The 14083-nt window shown below is 43.8% G+C and overlaps 1 protein-coding gene and 1 long non-coding RNA gene across 6 annotated transcripts in view; one reads left to right on the top strand and one right to left on the bottom strand.

The window, feature by feature from the left end:
* Positions 1-14083, bottom strand: part of Rhp (GTP-Rho-binding protein rhophilin) — a 151587-nt gene that overhangs the window by 49394 nt on the left and 88110 nt on the right. The window lies entirely within an intron of this gene.
* Positions 872-12169, top strand: LOC111270982 (uncharacterized). Its single transcript, XR_002686578.2, has 4 exons — positions 872-970; positions 1345-2480; positions 8881-9077; positions 11114-12169. It is a non-coding gene; the product is annotated as an uncharacterized LOC111270982 (long non-coding RNA).

Below are 14083 nucleotides of genomic sequence, written 5' to 3'. Positions count from 1 at the left end.
GCTGGCGTCATCGCATCGGAGCGCCGTTGTAATCATCGCCATAGTGGTGGCCGCTGCATTCACGGTTTACTGTGTGGATAAGATCTCCGACCATATGGAGTCAGAGATCTTCGTCTGGATGCCTTTCAGCCTCTGTCCTAGCCCCAGCTCCACGGTGCTTGGCGAGCAGCTACGTATAAGTGGCAGCGGCGGCGTCTTCGTTTCGGCCATCACCGCCATTACTTCTAGCACGCTATTACCACAACTATCAGTGGCGTCCCGCAGTGTTGGTCCCGCGCCTTCCCTGCGAAGCAACGATTGAACTATCGTACGCCGTAGCTGGTGCTACCACCGACGTTAGCACCGGGGACGCGCGTCCAAACCCCGACAGTTCGGCGCCCCTAGCACAGCCTGAGAAAAAGAAAACGCCAGCCATGGCAACAGAAACTGCGACAGTAATATCGGCTAAGAAGGCAACAACAACGATTAAACGTGCGCTTTCATTGGCAATGCAGAAAAGACGTTCGAGCAATTAACAACTATGAAGCCTAGCAGTTCTGTAGGTTGCTTCTATCCCTACGCCACCGCTGCCGCGATCAGCAGCTCTTCCTGCCTGCAGAATCGCAGACATGGGTGTGTACATGCTTGCGTCTCCCATATATATAAGCCTTTCAGTCATCGTAAATGCCAACGAGGCAAGGGGAAGCGGCTGACGGATGTCGGGAAGAGCTGCGACCAGAGGAATATAACTGGACTTCGAAAAGTGATGCCAAAAAAAACGGCGAGTTTCGTAGTCAGGCACGCTAGATATAAGGAGCTGACCAGCGAATGGCCAACTCCCACTGAGCAGTACATTCGGATACCACAGCTGCCGTATGTGTATTAATATTGTATAAATCGATGGACATAACGTATTACTTACTGACCTTCAACGTGACTGGTTTACGTTTCTATACGTGTCAGGTAACAACTGGATGATAGCTAAATACGGGTAAGGGTACTGATTTGTGTGTACCAATGTTAAAACAGTTTAGCTTTTTTTACAAATATTTTATCCAGTCGCTGTTCCAATCAGAGAACTGCCATTGTAGTTACTGCATGCTCATTTGCGTCTCAAACGTTCTTGTTTAACCTAATGTCTATTACAAGCCATACCAGCTTGTTCCTGTCTTTATAATTTGCATTGGCTGATACATAGAATATCTGAATATGATAATTCGTAGGTTTAGCTCGATCTTGCCAATTTTAACAGTAACAAAAACACTACGCTAGATATATCGACGAGTGGACTGCGTACGGGAAGCATATACCTGGTGCCGCCGGCCATTATCGCCACTTTATCGTAAATCCTTGTCCGCTTTACAGCTACGGCGGCCCATAAAAGTCATCGTCGGCATTAGCATGCCGCACGCACAGAGCAGCCGCAAACAGAGGGGATAGTAAGAAGACGACAAATGACGACCATTGGCAGCCGTCGTTATGCCTAGCAACGCCTCAACCTATTCGACAATAGCCGTTATTGAAGAATGAAGCTGTTCGATTTGTTCGTCGTCTGTCCACCTTCGCAACCCCTGATTTTGTCGCGTGACCACTGGAAGACTGTTGCCTCGCTAGCAGCTATTGAATATACGGAGATAAAGCAAATAAAACTTATGTAAACGATAGTGTGTAACTATATTCATCTGCACGTAGAGACAGTGACAATGTTGATGCGCCGAGTTATATTTGACGGACGTTAAACGTCTGCCAGCGGCAAAAAAAAAAAAAAGAAGTGAAACTGGGGTAATCAGCAAAGCAGCGCTTTGATCATTTTCACTCTAGTCAATCGAGTTATTTATTATTCATCGACCAGAAACGGCGAATGATATTAACATGTTTATATAGAGATGTTATTTTAAACGCGATATCCATGCGCGAGTATAGCGTCGGGGATTTCAGTTTTACTATAGCCAACAGGTGTGTTTGGCGCTGGAAATATAGCAGATACAACGTCGGACATTTTATTGTTTGTTCCCCACCACCGGGTACCATAACATTACGTTACATATCATTGCGTTGGCTAGTAGTAGTAAATAAAAACAGAGGTACTTGGTATGTGGCAGCATTATATTGGTAGGCGAGACCGACTGTGCGAGAATTCCGTCCACAACACCAGTAATACAAGCCCGCTTACGTATACTCGTTTCGTTCAACCATGAACAGGGGGCAGTAGTAGCTGAGTGACAAGAACACCATCGATAATATTCTCCAAAATCGTTATCATCGACGCCATAATCACCACCTCTACTGTGGCAACCAGTTTGAGTAGATATAACGGTGCCGTAACCTGATTATAAGGTCGTGACCCAGCAACTCCTTCAGTGTCGTGTCCTATATAGCGATGATCACACATAAAGCAGATCTCAGGCGTCTGGACTCCTCAAGGACAGCAGCAACAGCAACAGAGTTAGTCGTCATATAAAGTTTCATTTGAATGAACTCAATCAGCTCGATCGCACCTGGTAAGTGCCTGTTCATCGGACATCAATACTGAATTGATTACGCTCACAGACAATGCTTGCCGTCCGCGGTATCACTTCGATGCCTATAAATGCTCATATCTATATGATTATCGATAACTGGACGAAGTAAATGCAACAACAAGTTCCATCCACAATCGTTTAGCCCGCTGCCCGACGTCGGGCTGTTAGCTTTCAAAATAACAATATTAATCGTTTGCGACTGTTGCGTCGTGACGCGACATAACCGACCACAGGTTTTGTCATTGTTCAGCGTACCGTCCAAGCCTCGTTTTCTGTGCTGTGCTAGGGTTGTGTTGAGATAGACACGCGAAGTCGATACCCCAGGACTCCCCGCAACGTTGTAGCCGAGGTTTCATCGTCATCAAAACGGCCGCGGAAAACGCTAGTCAATTTTCTGACTACCGAAGTCGTGCTTCTCAATTTTCTGCGGCACTGCCTCGACGGCCGTTACATCGTTTCCGAAGATGGCCGTTCATTGTCTAAACGCCATTCAAAGGCCGCGAGCCGTTGCTTTTTTCCCAGTAATTTCTTCGCAGTTGCGGTTACTGGGCACCAGAGTTAGCGACATGAGTTCGCGGAAAGACAACAACCATCAAAGGAGGTGACAAAAAGGTGTCGCAGGGGAGCGCACAGCGTTGCACTAAGAAAAAAGACGAAAAGAAGGCAACATAACAAAAAAAAGATTAATTAAAGAGAAAATTGTACGAACTCTAGTAGATCATGCACTGCCGGTGTCCAAAGGCATCGATGCATACGGACGACGGAGCACAGCATACTACACAATTAAGCCGTATTGAGCTAACGCGTAAACGCGCACAAAATAAAAAAATACGCAATTATTTTTCGAGACGTGCACTTCTGCAGTCCAATTTACCACCATCCATATACCTATATTATACTATATGGAAAGTTCCCAATATCCCTAGGTAGTCCACGAGCTGAGCCTAAGGTTAGCTGTCTCGGTTTCTCCTGCTTGTAACAGCGTTCACAAGAACCTTGCTATGAGCAAGGCTTCTAAACAATGATTGTTTTTGCCGTTCTGCATAACAACTGCAACCGGGATGACTCTCAGATTTTCGCCGACCTCGGCATGTCTGCAAATCTAACAATAATAGGAGCGGTCACAATTCAAATGAAGCCAACCATTGCGCCGGTGTCACCTCTGTATCGCTACGCAGCAACTAAGTCCCGTCGACCCTGCGACATGGCGACGACAGAAATTCAGCGTAAACGCCTCGATTCCGCCTGCATGCCGAGGCATAGAAGGCGAAACGGCAGATATCGTTTATCGTCCAAAAAAACGCGGGAGCGCCCGTGATGGCAATACGATACTATCAAATTTATCGAGTTGCGGGACTGCAACAACGGCGGAACCATCAAAGAAGCAAAAAAAATTACAAAGATAGCGAGGGAAGCTACAGCTCCAGCGGTAAAACGACGACCGAGAAAATTGCCTTTCTTCGTCAAGGAAAAAGAAAAAAGGAATTTCTAACCATCATCTTGTTGATCCTTTCCAATTCCTTCCTCGGCATCTGCTCCAGCTGCTCCATTCTTGCGTATTTGTTAAATAGTTGCCGCCAACTGACTAAACCCCCACGAAGCTGACAATCACGTATGGCAATAACCGCAACAACCCCGAAACCTCATTATTCGTTTCGCCATTTCGGTTCTATCGTCATATCAATACGGACTAGGCACGCACGTATGGGACACCCAAATACACGCGCACAGACATATACATCAGACAGGGGCACACGCAAAGAAGGCCCAGAAGCGATCGCTTGCGGAACGTGCCGCACGTAATTGCGCGTACATCAGAGGATAGTTACGTAAAACTGCTTCTGTGATTTGCGCATTACATTCTATATATGCTATAGATGTAAATAGTATTGGTAATAGTAATATTGATGTTGGTGATGATGGGAAAAGTGTAACTATGCCATCACCACATGACGAGGACTACCGCCTTTCTATATAGCCGGCACAAAACCCAGTTTTGATATATATTTTTGTTATCATAGACATCTGTTTTCCAACCTTTGTCTGTTCCGAAATTTCTTAAGCTGATAACGCCATAACAAGATAGTGATCCGCTGCTTGTGGGTTGCTTGGATGGCTGGCCCAGCCAGCGACCAGGAGGGTTTCTAGCTTGCAGATAGACATATAAATATATATATGCATATACGTAGCTCAACGTATATTCATGTCTAGAGCCACACTCCGCGCGGAATTGACGGTGCTCGTCGTGATGCTGTGAATGGTAATGACTTATGTTAGTAGTACAAATACAGAGACAACGATGTTGCTATGTACAATAACGCTATCGTCATGTATCCTATTCAGTTACACTGCCGCTCTTGCTACTACCCACTCAGCTGCAAATTGTTGCTTTGGACCGAAAAAGATTCGATTGCATTTCTGGGGCTCCCAGATATCGCATATATCTAATATGTACCATATATATATATATATATATATATCTGTCGTAAATTCGACAATTTGTTAACACACAGTTCGTACCATACCGTTGCATTTTCCGCCGTTCCATTGACCCTATCTAGCTTGACGATAGCAGAGTAAGTAGTACGAAAGGGACCCGCCCCTTTAACAGCATAAAATTACATAATACTAAACGGCGCTTTCAATGGTCATAACTGTTGACCGCGTTCAGACTTACTCATACATTCCAGCATGTCGGCTACATCTTTTAAAAGCGCGAAAAATGGGACACTTGGCGAGACTAAGTGAAAAGTAAAGGGATGATAGCGTTATCTATGCCGTGGCTCTAGCTTAAAGCCAAAAACAATCGGAAGCTTTTCGTTTAGCTTCTATGGTCTGTAGGTGGAGAAATACAAAACCAGGAGTTTGTCGGTGAATCGAGATGGTGACTAAAATAGATATGGTAATTCCTGTATCGACACGTTCGGCATTACGGCACACATGCCTGTTGAGCCTGTGCAGGACAGCCCGTACTGTCATATAGGCAAATCGAAGGGATGAGCCAACCGACCTATTCCTCTGAGCTTCTATTCACTCGCACTAGCGACCTAGAGGCAGTAACTGAACATAGTATTCAACGAATGAATGCCAGTTTTCTGCCGCCATGGAGGCGCAACAATAATGCAGCAAAAGAAAAATGAGATTGTATGGTGACCAGAAGTTCGCCGCAACTCGGCAGAATATTTGAACAAGTTGGATAAAAACGGTCGAAACACTGAAGTCTCGCTTGACCACTGGAGGCGACAGTCAAGCAAGATAAGTGCTATCGTGAGTCGCAGAGACGTTTCCGCTTTGTACTACTATGTCATAGTGCTTCTAGTAGCAACGGGCTACAACTGACAAAAGAATCAAGCACGAAAAAGGTCCAGCGACTGGCCTTCAAAAATATCAAGCAAGACGAGTTTCACAAACAGGGCGGAGCTCATTGGCTCCCGCCACTTCTACTCCATACAAGCATATCTCAAGTGCGAAATGAACATGGCATCCTGCTTTTTGCGTGCTGCTTCTACTGTGTGATTAGCCGTTGGGGGGTTACCGCTGCATTGCTGCATGAGTATAATGGTTTTGAAGGATTCCGTTTATTACGTACCTATCCCACGTCTAGGTTCATACTGAACTGAATTTTGTTATTGCGGTATCACCGTTTCCGCTGCTCTCCTAACTCATAACTTTTACTAACTTCGCTTTGATAGGCGGTAGTTCTTGTAAGCCTTATATATATGCTAAGCGCATATCATGCCGATTACGAAATTGTTCTGAATACGGAAATCGACACAAATGAAGACCAAGAAGGAATTAAGAGTCCGTATGGAGTTGTTTATAAAAAAAAAAGAAATTGTTCTCGAAAAAAAAAACACAATCGCTTTGGGTCCCCCCATAACAGGAATCGTCATGTCCAGTACCTACTAAGCAATAGCTCCATTAGGCATAAAGATAAAGTTCAATCACATCTCGATGCCACTTCCGCCTAAACTGATTTGTAGCAGTCGCTTTTTTCATTTTCTCTCTCTCTCTCTCTCTCTCTCTCTCTCTCTTTCTTCCTCAGAAAGTGGCATGTGTTATGATTTTTATGCCACCTAATAATAATAATAATAATAATAATAATAGAAAAAATGAAATTTCCGCATTATCGTTACTTTCACTACAATATAACAACACAAAGGAACGAAACCAAGTCCCTGGATTGTTTTTTGTTTAATTGCTAATGGCGTTTTTTGAGATCAATCACTTTTTTTCTATCTCTACATTGCGCATCTATCTACATACTACAGAATACAAGTATCGATCATGTTGCAAACAAACAATTTTAATCTTCGTTTGAACAGCAAGGTATAGGACAGATGAGTGGGCCGCCCAGGGAACAAAGGGCAATGTGGATTTTTCTACTTTCTGTCTTCAATTCTCCCATCCAAAAACGAAAGATAGGGCCATTAAATGATTATTACGCTACAAGCGATCGACAACTGCTTCCTGCGAATCGGCAACACCGGATCTTTCACCGTTTCGTTCGTCACTGCCACAGTTGTCACGATCGCTTCTGGGGCATTGCTCTGTGCCTTTCCGCCAGAACGCAGACAATGACTATTCCCTGGTCTCTACACCGCAGCCCTTTACCCCAGCTGAACGAGAAAAGCGAACGATATTCATTTCCCCAGCCTTCTAATATCATCAAGAATCTACGCCAGGACATGCAGATCAAAGGCACATGCTTGCATGAAATGCTTCGTACGTCTTTGTTTGTACAATCGACATTTGTTCTTTTACCCTTGCGTTTCCTGCTGCTGCTGCTGCTGCTGCTGCTGCTGCTGCTGCTGCTGCTGCTGCTGCTGCTGCTGCTGCTGCTGCTGCTGCTGCTGCTGCTGCTGCTGCTGCTGCTGCTGCTGCTGCTGCTGCTGCTGCTGCTGCTGCTGCTGCTGCTGCTGCTGCTGCTGCTGCTGCTGCTGCTGCTACCGTTAGCTGGCGAGTGGTAAACCGGGAAGAGGGAGTAGTGTAGCGCTGTAACTATCATAATTTGCTTGTGTTAATCAAATAGCCTGCTCAAGTAGGTCCGCTAGTCGATGTTTCACGATACAAACACCTCTTTCCATGGTGCGATTGAATCGTTTTACATAGCCAACGGTGCTGCCAATCGGTGTTTTTATAGTTGTTGTTACTGCGGTGGCTGGTATTGTTAACGTCAATGGCGATGCCATTTTAACGGCTCAATTGATCTGCTTGCGTTCATCGGACCTAGCTTGATAACGCGCAGGAGGGGCAACCGCTGCCGTTCCTCACCAATATCTACGATCCGAAGGGCAACAACGACAACAAAATCCTCATATTTTCACCGATTTTTTTTTCCATTTCTTTCTACTTGATGATTTTTCGTTTACTTCTCATCATTGAGTAGCAGTTGTATTGTAGTGCAGATAGCTGATACTTGCTAATGATTTCGTCGACGCTTGCTATGTATGGGCCTTCTCAGCGGCGACAGTTCTACAATGGCACCCTGATGCGATGCATCACAGCTTCGTCTTGTATACGCCTGCCACAGACATCAGCGTGTCATGCCTAGATGAATTTCGAATACTTGTCGTGTTCTTGTAGTAGTTTTGTTGTTGTCAAAATCGTGGCAAATTGAACAAGAAAAGATAGCGAAAGACCAGGAAGACGCGTTGTATGGTTCGCGACTGGCGAACGCCGATCTGCGTTCGTCGCCTAGTCATATGACGCTCCAGTTTCTCCTGTCAACTTTGATGTGGCTTTAAGACTGTCTCGTCGGGAAAGGGTGCGAAAAGAGATTATTACTAACCAAGTGTTTTCTTCATCGACCATTAACTTAGTTAAATAACATTATTCAGCACAAACGGGGTCCTACTATGGCGGTATCTTCCACTGTAGGGTGCACTGACTTTTTGTTCCTTCAGGAAGAGCATTTTAATAGAAGCTGTATTACCACTATGCACTAAGTAATTGGCTGAAACAGCTGATTTAACTCTCGATTCGTCCTTTGGTTGTATTGCTTGCCCTCCTTATCGTCTTCCTTTCTTACTCTTTGTAACTCATCGCACGGCTCGTCACACCCCATTCAGGAGTGCACGATTAATAAAAATAGACGTTCAGCTATGAGAACTACGACAAGCAGGTAGCTACTGATGCCTTTCGTGCTCGCTCACTGCCTGCTATATTTTCAAGTAACAAGTCTTTCGTATTATATCTCCGTAACATGTTTTTGACAGCTGACTGATGAGTCGTAATTATTGTTATATATATTGGTGTGTATATATATATATATATATATAAAGCAGCGGCGAGCTGCAGAGACAGGAGCGTCTCTAATGTCTGCCTTTAAATAAATATCTTTGAGACGTTCCAACTAACGGCTGGCTTTCTATTCCAGCCATTGCTCTCTTCATAAATGTTTAGTTATCGTCCTAAAGATCTGCCTGTATAGCAATCAAGCCATCTCACCTCGTCAGTGAGGTGGCATTTCCTCGAAGAATATCAGAAGTTGCCGTTCCCTCAACCGGGCTACGAAGATGAGTTTCAATGGCTACGCTGAACATGGCGGTGACAATATTTGATAGGCACACATCAGTAAGTACTGGCACAGTTTGTTCTATTTCGTCGTTCGCCTACTCCTTACACGTTCGCACCCTTTTCGTTCTATCAACAGCGTCAAGTACTTTAAAGACTGCCACACATTCGATCCCACATGTTTCGTGGTATTGATGACTCAAACCTTTCACACTAATTATAGTGGCCCCGCAACCTAGGTTCTAGCTCTAACCGATATCAGCAGCAACAGCTATAGCGAAAATTGCTCTCAGTAAGCTGTAATTTACGTAAACCATCGCTGACGCTCCTCTCTCTTTCTCTCTTAAACGAAAAAAGCGAAAACCATACAAATAAAAATATCAAGTAAAGGATACCTATGATCAGGCCAATATTCTATATTTCGACCCATAGTTACTGCTCAATATATACCTGATCTTAATCTATACCTTAACCTCTTCCAAGTTTACCTCTCTGTTTCCTTACTGGACAGTCGTCCAAGGTTTATCATTAAATCCGAAAGAGTCGTCTATATTTATTGGTTGTTTTTCTCCTTCGGAGCACCTTCTCGTTCAGTATGAATGGCGTTGCTGTAGACAGAGCGCAAGTGCATATGCGCATCTACGCACAAGATTCATGACGGGTGCATGGCATCCTGTCTACGCAGCGTTTGATTTGTCGACTCCTCTTAGCATCTGTTCGCGTCGCGATCGAAATTGATTTGCAATTCAAATTTGAGACGGCAGAAAAAATTAAGAAAAATGACTAGGACAAGGAATCTTCCCCTCATTTACATCTGAAGGCCACTGATGAAGAGGCAAGCAAACTAACCCGAAGTAACTAACGCCCAGAACGGAATCCCCTGTAGCCATACATATACTTACCAATAGGTAAACAATGGGAGAAAACAAGAGCTTAGGACAACAGGCCGAAACAGAAACCTAACCCGTTGCGCCGTCTGTCATGTAAAAAACCTAAGTAAAAAAAAAAACCGATTAACGAGCGGCGGCAACAATAGCTTCAGGGTCCAGCTTTGAAAATACCATAGGTGACTGTCGAATGATTTCCATTCCTTTCTAGAATAAAGTGGTACATATTTTTAACGAAAACTTAGATTCTAACACGCGTAGGTGGTAAAGTACAGCGGAAAAAAGAAATGGCGAGCATTATTTGTTGCTTTTTGTGTACATCATAATAGAGCTACGAAGTACATCGCTGCATATCTGTCCTTAACATTAAACGGTTACCTAGCTACTTCAACTTCTGATACCCGCTAGGTGTTTTTTCCGTTAAGCAACTCTACGAATTATTAATTCACAGTTATTAATTTGGACATTGATACCCCACCCCTTCCCCCATATGTAATTAGACGCATATCGTCGTCATTCTAAGACCAAAATGCTCCTGGTATATAAATCTAGATACACGATCGTGTCTAATGTACAATAGTATTCATGCAGGCGGCCACAGTCCAATATGCGTCTCTGGTGAGCCCCAGGCGGCAAAGGCGTTGTTGCAAAGAATCCCCGCCTCTTTTTCTTCGATGTATGTACTTCCATGACTGCTACTGATAGAACTTCGGTGTCGGTACTTAAACTCCGAAGCTGTCTGATGCAGCCGTACCGGCCATTTGCGAATATCTGTTCATATTTATCGTATCCATTTTCTATCAAGATATATGCACACTTCGCGGTCGTGCTGAATAATAAGGCTGACACCAATCTGAATAGCATCTGATAATTTTATCACCCGTAATAACGTTTCACAATCCATGCGTGCAATGATGGCTGCTCTTATTCGAAGGTCCGCCTCCAGACTCAACTGCTGCTCGTGCGTGGTCCCCAAACCAATTGTTATAATTGTCCGGATCAAGTGTAACAAGTGGCAACCGTTCGTGCAGATTTTAATAATTTCATTTTATCATTTGCCCTTTTTCGTTTTCGTGCTCGTCGCATATGTAGAAAGAGAGAGAATTAGATCAAAGAAAAGCAGGCTCAAAGACAGACAATTATGCATCGTCTCAACTTTTGTATCCTTCTTACATCCATCCTCTTACGATAGACGTTCGGCATTTGCAGGCCCTTCAACGACACACCGAGCGTCGACCAGTGAGCTCCATAAATACTCATTACATGTGTACCGTACGCGTGCACCAACAAAGATATGTGGTCGTGCACGAGCTGGCTAGCCATCAAGTCCGCATTGCAGCAAGCCCGTCATTAATTCACAGCCGAATCCAAATGACTTGATCATGACTGTTTTTCCATAGAAATCGACCAACTACGCAGACGTTTAAACACTCATCGCAACTGACTCAGCTAATTTTGCACGCCACGCCAAGGTTTATATACCGCAGGCTGCAGTACCTATTTCTTTGTTCACGCGGTAACAGTGATCGTGTATATTTCTAGTAGCAGGATATATTTAATCGATCCAATTATCATGGTGGCAGCGACTGCATCACTATGCGACAATAACATGACGCGGCCTGCTTCGATCTGCTGACATCTGGCCGTGCTGAATTGTTCGTGTATTCTACAAGGTCGAATATGTACGCACGCACGTGGAATACTCTGCCTTCAGAGTCAATGCCAGACGCACGGTTCGCAGGTCAGACACACACAGAAAAACAAACAAACAAAATGATGTATAACTATGCCTATCGATAATTTTAGATATTGAACGTTAACCGCTGCAGTGTGATACAATACCAATTCTAATATTGTACGTTAATGAGAAGGGAAAATACACCGATTTCAATATCTGATCGATTTAACTGCTTCATTTAGTGAACCGAACCGTAGCAGTATGCAATTCCAATCACCGAACAAAAATGTGTACGGTATAAAAAAAAACAAAGAAAAACGCTCTAACTTTTGTGTTTATTTAAAGGTCTACTAGTAAACCCTCAAGATAGATCGGTTCGAAAAGGATAAGCCATCATCATATTGATTATTTTACCGGCGGTTCTTAAGACGATAATCTGTTCGCAGCGATTGCCTAGAAAGGTCGTCTTGCTCAGTGCATAAAAATATTATATAAAAAAGGTCATGTTTTCCATTCCAAACGCTTTTTCTCCTTGTGATAATAAATAAATACTATAGTATAATATAGCTAGCCGCCATTATCATGTATTTTCTGTTTTCAATGTTTGTCTCGCATCTTCTCAATATTTCGGTGATATTTTGTCATTTCTGCCCAACAACATCTATGTCATCATCGCTGTACTATCGCATGTGTACACGAGTATTACTCATGCCCTGCGGTCAAAAAATTGCCGATCTTTACCATAGACGACGAACGTTTGAGTCGCTGGCGTCAGCAACAAAACGTCAGAGCTGGTTTTGGCTGTCGCACCTAACAAGGTACAGTTTTATTATACCAGGCGGACCCCAGTTTGTCTAATCGCAAACAGAATCGCCAGGGAGATGGTGCTTATAATTTTGGCGATGCTCATACCAATAGCTGGTAGAATCGAATGCGGTGGCGTCAATCTACATTGGTCTCTTCCCTCCTCTTTCTCTCCTCTTAATTCTATAGAATTGCCGTTAATGATACTTTTGTAGATGTATACCTTTGTGTTTTTGCTTGTCCACGTCTTTGTGTTTGTTCGAATCTGCCTCGATCCCGTCGTCATCGGAACGCTAAAATCTGTCCGTTTTCTTTGCTGAGACAAGTTTTAATCTAAAGAATATGTAATAAAAAGTGTGAACGTAGTCTCCCGTCATCTACCCATCCATTCTTAGCAATGTATTAGAAATGATTACCTCTGAAGCATTACGGTTATAACTTTGAATAGAATTTTTCTCGTCATCATCATGGGAACGTTAGTCGGGCGAGAGACGATAAGAACTATTTGAAACAGACATGTCCGTCTGAAGCTTGTTCTAGCTCCGTATTGCGTTACATCAATAATTACCCTTTTCTATTTCCTACTCTAGTAGTGTCGTCAAATTTTCTCGTAAAAAAAGTTATTAAATGTTTAACATAAAGAGCAGCGAAAGCGTTTACGACTCTCAGTGATGGTATAAGCATACACAAAGGTAAATGACAATCAGCGGTCAAAGCAGCAAAAGATAAAAAACAGACGTTTACGGTTATTTTAACTATAAGCAAAAGGCTGTAAGTAGCGCGAGAACGTACAAAATATACAAATACTTAAGTGGCCGCAGATAAGTACATAACAGAGATTCAACCAAAGCGGCAAGCGTTCAGGAGATGAGGATTTGTAGTAACTTCCAGGTTTTTTTTTTATAACAATTGACCTCCAACAATCGAAACGTAATACCATCATTATTTGAGGTGTAAGAGTAAAGGTGGTGAACGTACGAAAAACTTTATATCGTTATAAACGCGAAGGCTTCTTTTTCTCGAGGTAGATGTTATCATAGCAATAATCGTAACACATATCACACGGACAGACAACCACCACCCGTGTGACTATAGCATAGATGCCACTGCTTCACGAGGACCTTTTACATGTGGCAGCCAATGGCCAACAGTCACTGCAGGGAACAGAGTTGCGTGTCGTCTAAGTCCTGCCAAGTGTTTTGGCAGCTAATATAGTCCCGACGAAACTCGATCATCCCCGTGGGTAACGTGCTTGTCTACTAAACTTAACGGACACGTGGTGGTCCGGGTTCGAATCCGGACTTAAACGCACTCCGTTCGTGTTGGAAGGTCTACCGGCTATAGCGGACGTGAAACTCGAACCATCTATTGTAGACGAAGCTCGCTCTTATTGGTGGGGTTTTACAAATACTCGTACTACTAGGCTCGCCAATGCCGCAGGCCCACATGCTGCTAGCTGCCGATTTCAACGGGTCGTCGGAAACACAGACAATTTTTCTTTTGCCGAAATACAATCGATAGCTGTTGGCCGCCCGCACCAATAAAACTAGACATAAAGCTTTTTGACCCTGAGACTACCACACGGTTTTTAGTAGTCGTGTATGAGGTAAACACTTTAGCTGTTACACGTTGCGCTATCGCAGGATTTGATATATCTTGCACGCTCGATGGTTGCAAGCGACAGTCACGTGCCTTAT

This window comes from Varroa jacobsoni, unplaced genomic scaffold (genome assembly GCF_002532875.2).
Source record: "Varroa jacobsoni isolate VJ856 unplaced genomic scaffold, vjacob_1.0 contig00230, whole genome shotgun sequence".
In the NCBI taxonomy this organism is placed as follows: domain Eukaryota; kingdom Metazoa; phylum Arthropoda; class Arachnida; order Mesostigmata; family Varroidae; genus Varroa; species Varroa jacobsoni.
The sequence above is the reverse complement of the archived record's forward strand: the minus strand, read 5'-3'. Positions and strand labels throughout refer to the sequence as shown.